Source organism: Talpa occidentalis, unplaced genomic scaffold (genome assembly GCF_014898055.3).
Source record: "Talpa occidentalis isolate TD23 unplaced genomic scaffold, MPIMG_talOcc4v2.1 talOcc4.3, whole genome shotgun sequence".
Taxonomy (NCBI): Eukaryota; Metazoa; Chordata; class Mammalia; order Eulipotyphla; family Talpidae; genus Talpa; species Talpa occidentalis.
Window position 1 is genome coordinate 13,560,646 of NW_023603184.1, and position 6,000 is coordinate 13,566,645.

The window sequence follows — 6,000 nt, forward strand, 5'->3', positions numbered from 1 at the left end:
AAATTCCTCACTCCACAATTTTGCCAGTAGGTCCCAGGCAGAGTGTTTATTTTGTGTCTGTGATACAGACTGAGGGGGGGTGGGGAGTAACAAAACATGAAATTTTAAGTTCACCCTAATTACAACAATATCAAAGAAAGTGTGTAAGTTCACACAAATGTAAACAGGAATAATTATAAAGTCAAGGTTAATGAGGTGGGCTCTTAGTGTAACAATTAAATATTATAATAGGCGTTTTGGCTCCTTTTTATTTTTGGCTTTGTTTCCCTCCGAAAGCATGTTTTGAATGCACCCATGCTGGTCATAGTTTAAATAGACAAAAACCCTTCATGAGAATTAAGATGTTTCTGGAAAAGGAAGGGAAGGAGGCTCTGAGGGCCAGGATGTGGGGAAAGATTGGAAGAGAGATAATGTAGATCCAATGAACCAGAACAAGGGGCCCTGCCCCGTAAAACAAACTGAAAACAGAGTGTGGTTAGGTGCTAGTGAAATCAATTTTCAAAGGAGTATTTTTACAGGGTGTCTTTTTTAAAACAAGGCCAATTAAAACCCCAGGAGCCTCTTTAAATGGGCCACCCTGCTTGACCCTGTTGTGAGCTCCGGTTATTCCAGATACAGCTGAGTCCCTCTGAGAACATCAAGTGTCAAGTTTGGCTGCCCCATGGCTGGCCAGCTCTGCTCTGCTTAGGATTAGCCCTAGAGTCTTCCTCTACAAGAAGCAAGTCCACATTCATTCACTCTACCCAATAATTCATGGGTAATCAAGCAAGTAAGCTGATCAGTACCACACATACAGAGTAGACAACTTGGGCGCCTGAATATTCACTTCCCCTACACACCAACTACTTTGGTGTTTGAGAGATGGCATTAGAGTGTCTACTCATATTAGCCAACTGCTCCCTGCAGTCACAAAGCAGTTGGTTGTTACCCCTTTCTACATTCCCCCCAACTCTGAACAGGAGTCAAAGCGTAACGAAGGGCTGTTGTCAAAAGTGTGGATTCTTACACCCCTAATAGACTCCAGGTCCCATCTTAACTGCTCCACCAGATGTATCCCTTGGCCAAAATTCCAGAGACCTCAAGGAAGCCATTTACAGACTCCTACTGATGTTCTTCTCTGTCTCATTCTTACAAAGGCTTCTTCCACCTTATTCTCAGCCTTCCCAGACTCAAGCTAATCTGCTGACCTCTAGGCACGAGTGCCCCCCAAGCCCCTTGCCATCATCAGAATCTGAGCATTAAAACGGATCTTAAAGACAACCAGGTTCAAACTCCTTTGTCCAGATGACAACACAAAAGTGTGTTGGGGCATGTTGCTCTGGACACACAGCTTCAGCAGGGCTAGAAAGCCAGGTTGCCCGAGTACCAGTGCTGCGTATTACCCTACACACTTCCTTCCCCACACACAAAAGCATGAATCAAATCCTTGAGGGGAGATGCCTAAAGAAAAATCTTTTTAACCTCATCTGAGGTCCAATAGAGCTTTTATCAAATAACTCTGAGGGATCCATGGAAATTCGTACTCTTGCACACTTGGCTTCCTGACATTCATGCCATTCAGCCCCAACATAGGACCTGTGGGGAACCATTCTCGCCACAGCTCTGTTTCCCACCATGCTAATATCGGCGCTTTAAACACAGCCCATTCATAATAAACACGATAGCCACATATTTCTAACAAGAGCATAATTGCTGCTCCTTGGAACAAATCACATTATTTTGAATCCTATCATTAGGAATCAGATTAAAAAACATCAAAGTACATTTTCTTCCCTGTCTCCTCAGATATTCAGCAACAGATTTAAGAAAACCCTGTCAAGATATGGCTGCCTTCCTGCTTTTGTCCTCAGATGACAATCCCCATCGCAGACTCCGCTTACCCAAACTGCAAGCCCGGCGCTCTGTCAGCTACCCTGTGACAGCGCCAGGGTGAGTTGTGTGGTCTCTCAACACCAAGCCTGCGGTGGAGTCGATGCCTTCCTACCAGGGCCCCACCCACAACAGAAATGATTGTCACTTCATTCTACCAGAGCGCGATCTTAACAAGAGAAATGGGCTGCAACGGCAACAAATAAATGCCACTGAAAATCAGGTTCCAACTTTAGATATGCTTCCTTGAAACTGGCATTGGTTCTCAAGTATGTTAGCAGATCCGACCGTTCCTGGTCTCCACACCACCCCATCTCCCAGAGGTCTCTGAAAATCACAACTGTTGGAAAGGACTTAGCGCTAACTCCATCGGGAGGAAAGGCAAAAGATGGAATAACTTTTCCACGATTTGTCCAAACCTCTGTTTGGACCTTAAACAGGTTTCTAACATGCAGATTGTAGAAAAGCAAGATGCTCTAAGGCACACAATCCATACCAAAACTCCCTAATTTGGAAAAGGGGGAGGGCGTGAAGAGGAAATAAAACATCACAAGCTAAATTGTACTTCCTAGCGATGAACTTTGGCCAAGCACACTCACATTCTGACTGAGACCTGATATGGGTTCCTTCCAGGTTCCAGTTAGCTGATTGAATGCAATTAAGTGAATACTTTAACCTCTCAGTTTCCATTTTGTCTCAGTGTGTCAAGACATCAAAAAAATATTGAAAGAAGACTTAGGGAAAGTGGGGAAATTCAGGGTGGTAGAAACTGGAATGATGTATGATTGTAGGGCTTCTCAGAGGTCTGAAAGGACCAAGACATTTCCATCACGGGGATCTCATAATCCAATCACAAATGGAAAAAATATGCTAAAAGGGATTGTTTGAAATTGAAAAACAAAACAGATGCTTTCTAACACAGAAGAACAAATATAATTGAATCAGAGGTCTTTTGTACCTGTGAGATCTGGAATAAGTTCATCACCTTTATCCACAATCTCCTTAAAAGGGCTGACTGACGCTACCATCTTGAAGAGTAATGCTAACGAACTTAGAGCAAAACAACTCCCTCCAAGTTACTTTATCTTAAAAGTGCCTCTGTCAAATAATTTGGACAAGAGGATTATCTCTGTTATATTTAGTATTTTTTCAAATGTTGATTGTAGACTCCCAAAGGACCCTCATTTTATGCCCATTTTGTTCTAATTTATCCACATGAGCCATTAGTGATTGGGGTGGAAATGATGCGATACTACATGACTTCAGATTCTAAAATGAAATGAATGAGTAATTTTATAAATCCAGAGTCCTATGTCTCAAAAAGAGGGTAAGTTGCGCTTCCGCAGACTCAAAATACAGCTATGAAAATCACTCATAAACTATCGTAAAAGCCTTTTCTGATAGCATTTGTTGCTCATCCAGGACATTCCTCCTAACACATGACTTGATCTCTCGCATTGGAAACCGACTTCCCTTGACATCAGTAGAATAAGCATATGGACACTCAAGATCCCCAGATACCCCTTAACACCTTGAAAGGCTCTCCAGCACAGCCTCACACCCGCACCTGCACAACCGACTCCTGAACTAGACCTTTCAGCAGCGGGTTCCCGGAATCCACACTCCCTCACTTTCTCCCTGTTACTGAGGTCAGTGCAGACAACCAGCAGAGACACCTGTGAACTGAGAAGCATTCGAAACATAATGCTTCCTCTTAAAAAGACACAGGCTCCCACAGTACTGGGAGTAGCTAAATCTTGGCAAAAATGTCACTTTCCAGCTCGTTGTTGTTTACCAACAAGATGATTCATTCCCCCCTGTCCCCCGTTCTGTCCATACTGGGGCTAACACTTCTCCACTGTGTCCAAACAGATTCAAAAGAACCCCTGTCTTTTACGGCATGTGTGCGGGTGACTCACGTCTGCCTGTCTGGTCATAGTATCTCATTATGAATCAAACAAAGGGTTAGTTTGTCCCCTTACGATATGGTGGAAATCTTTGCCAAATTGTCTTTTGTTCTCTTTTTTTTCTGACAGAGCCATTTTTAGGTGTGCGGTTCTCCCCAATGCCCTTGTCTACCCGAGCTGCCTGGCCACTTTTTCCAGCGCGGGTTCATATGCCCTTGCCTGTTACCAGCCATTTTCCAACTCTGGGACATACTAAAGATGAATCTGTCTTTCCTTACAACTAATGACTCAGAAAACCTACTAACAGAAGACGTCTCTAGAAAGTGAGAACATGTGTCCTGAGCCCCAACAGGTATTTAGCCAACCAGTTCTTCCCTGAGCTATAGCAGGCTCGAGCTGCCTATTTGTTTCACAACAATTTAGCCCAGGAGAAAGGCTCTGTCTCAGGAACAGGGAGAAACGAGGGAGCTTTATATCCATAATGATTGACAGTCCAGTCTCAAGGCAGAAAATTCACAGGTGACATCCAAAGTAGCCCAGCTACCCTCCAAAATCAAAAAAGACCAAGTGAGGTGAAGACAGGTGAGACAAATCCACTTCCTGGCAGCCACCTCCGAGAGCCTGTTTTATTTTCATCTGATTCCAGGCAGGTTTCTCTTTCCACTCAGGTGTTGGAATTCCAGATTCAAAAGAAGGTTTAAAAATAAGGACTTACCTCATTTACCTAAAGATTCTGGGTGGGAAATCCAATAGCTGTGGCTAATGGAGGGGAGACAGCAGGCAGCCCTCACGCCAGCTCCTACAGGGATGGGGAAACAGGGGTGTTATCACGTCTGAGCCCTCATCAGAGTGAAGATAAATGCATATGACAATAATTTTAAATCATTTTGTATGATGTTAAGCAATAAGCCACCAACCGGGAATTCCCTAAGTCACTTCCCCCTCTTCTGATTGGCTGCTGAGCCCTTTAAAAAAATAAAATAAGGGATTACAAACATTGGCTCATTTGCATTTGGCCAACTCACACTGTTAGTGTTCAAACAAAACAGGTCTAACCAGGTTATGCCTGTGTCTCAAGAACAGAGAGACAACCTGTTAATGGATGAGGAATTGATTTGGTAGTGACTGTTGTTTTGAGCTTAGAGGCTGATGTTAGGGTGTGTGGGGGGAGGACCAGTCTCGCTCCCCTAAAAGGCCACCAGGAAAGGAGAATGTTAAAAGTAAAGTGAGCAGAAGGTCAGCTCCGAGGACACGGTGGTAGAGGGAAGTAAGGTCCTCTTGAACCTCTGTCTCATAAACCACCCTGTATTTCATGCCCTCTGCTCTGGCATCAAGCTCTGCGCCCTCGCGCAGGGAGCACTGGCTCTCACAGGGCTCTCCAGCCCGGTAGCCTGGAGGACAGGTTCTTTCTCCAAGCACCTCCATTGCCTTTTTAACAGAGACCCTGGGCAATTTCAGTGGACTTTGAAAAACCAATCTTCCCTGGCCCCAGGTAAGAACCCTGGGAGAAAGTTTGACGGGAGGGACCACGGCTCATTCTGAATTGTTCAGCTTGGTCTACTCTCGACCATGCAAGGGCTCACTACCTGATTGGTGGACTCTTCTGGGGTTCTCTACTTCCTCTTGGCTGGTCTTTTTTTTTACTATTTATCAACACTTCTTACAGGAGTTAGAGAGGGAAAGATGAAGATGCTGAAGCTGGAGGTAAAACAACATATTTTGGGCAAGTTGGTGGAATTCTGGCAAGGATCTACGGTTTCTTTCTTTTCTTCCTCCCTGTCTCTGTCTCTTTCTCTCTCTCTCTCCCTTTTCTTCCTTCCATCCTTCCTCTCTCCCTTCTTTCTTTCCTTCTCTCTTTTTTCTCTCTTCCTTCCTTTCATTTTTGTAGAGGCTGCTGTTGGTTTTGAATCTATGGGTTTTAAATGCCCGTGCAATTCCCGTCCCCCTGAGCCAAGGGTCTGCCATAACAGGTCACAAAATTACTTCTGCCTTGCGTGCAGGTGAGTGACTGCTTCTGGCAAGGAAAAATAACCTCCCCTAACCATTAACTTTCTCTCTGGGTCTTCCTGGACTCAGCCTGGCACAAGCTAAGAATCCAAACAGATTTTATTTTTAACTTACGAGGTCTCCCCTCTGTGGGAGAGGAAAGGGAAGTTGAATTTTGGCAAAAGACAAAGATTCTGTGATCAAAACCAAGAAGTTCCCAGTGTAGAAAAGAAACAGG

The 6,000-nt window shown here is 44.3% G+C and overlaps 1 protein-coding gene across 1 annotated transcript in view; it reads right to left on the reverse strand.

The window, feature by feature from the left end:
* The window catches only part of EHF (ETS homologous factor), a 55,522-nt gene extending 50,914 nt beyond the window's left edge, over positions 1–4,608 (reverse strand). The window contains exon 1 of the mRNA XM_037522474.2: positions 4,492–4,608. The gene's annotated coding sequence lies outside the window, so the exon portion shown is untranslated. The remainder of the gene's footprint in view (positions 1–4,491) is intronic.
* Between the last annotated feature and the right edge of the window lie 1,392 nt (positions 4,609–6,000).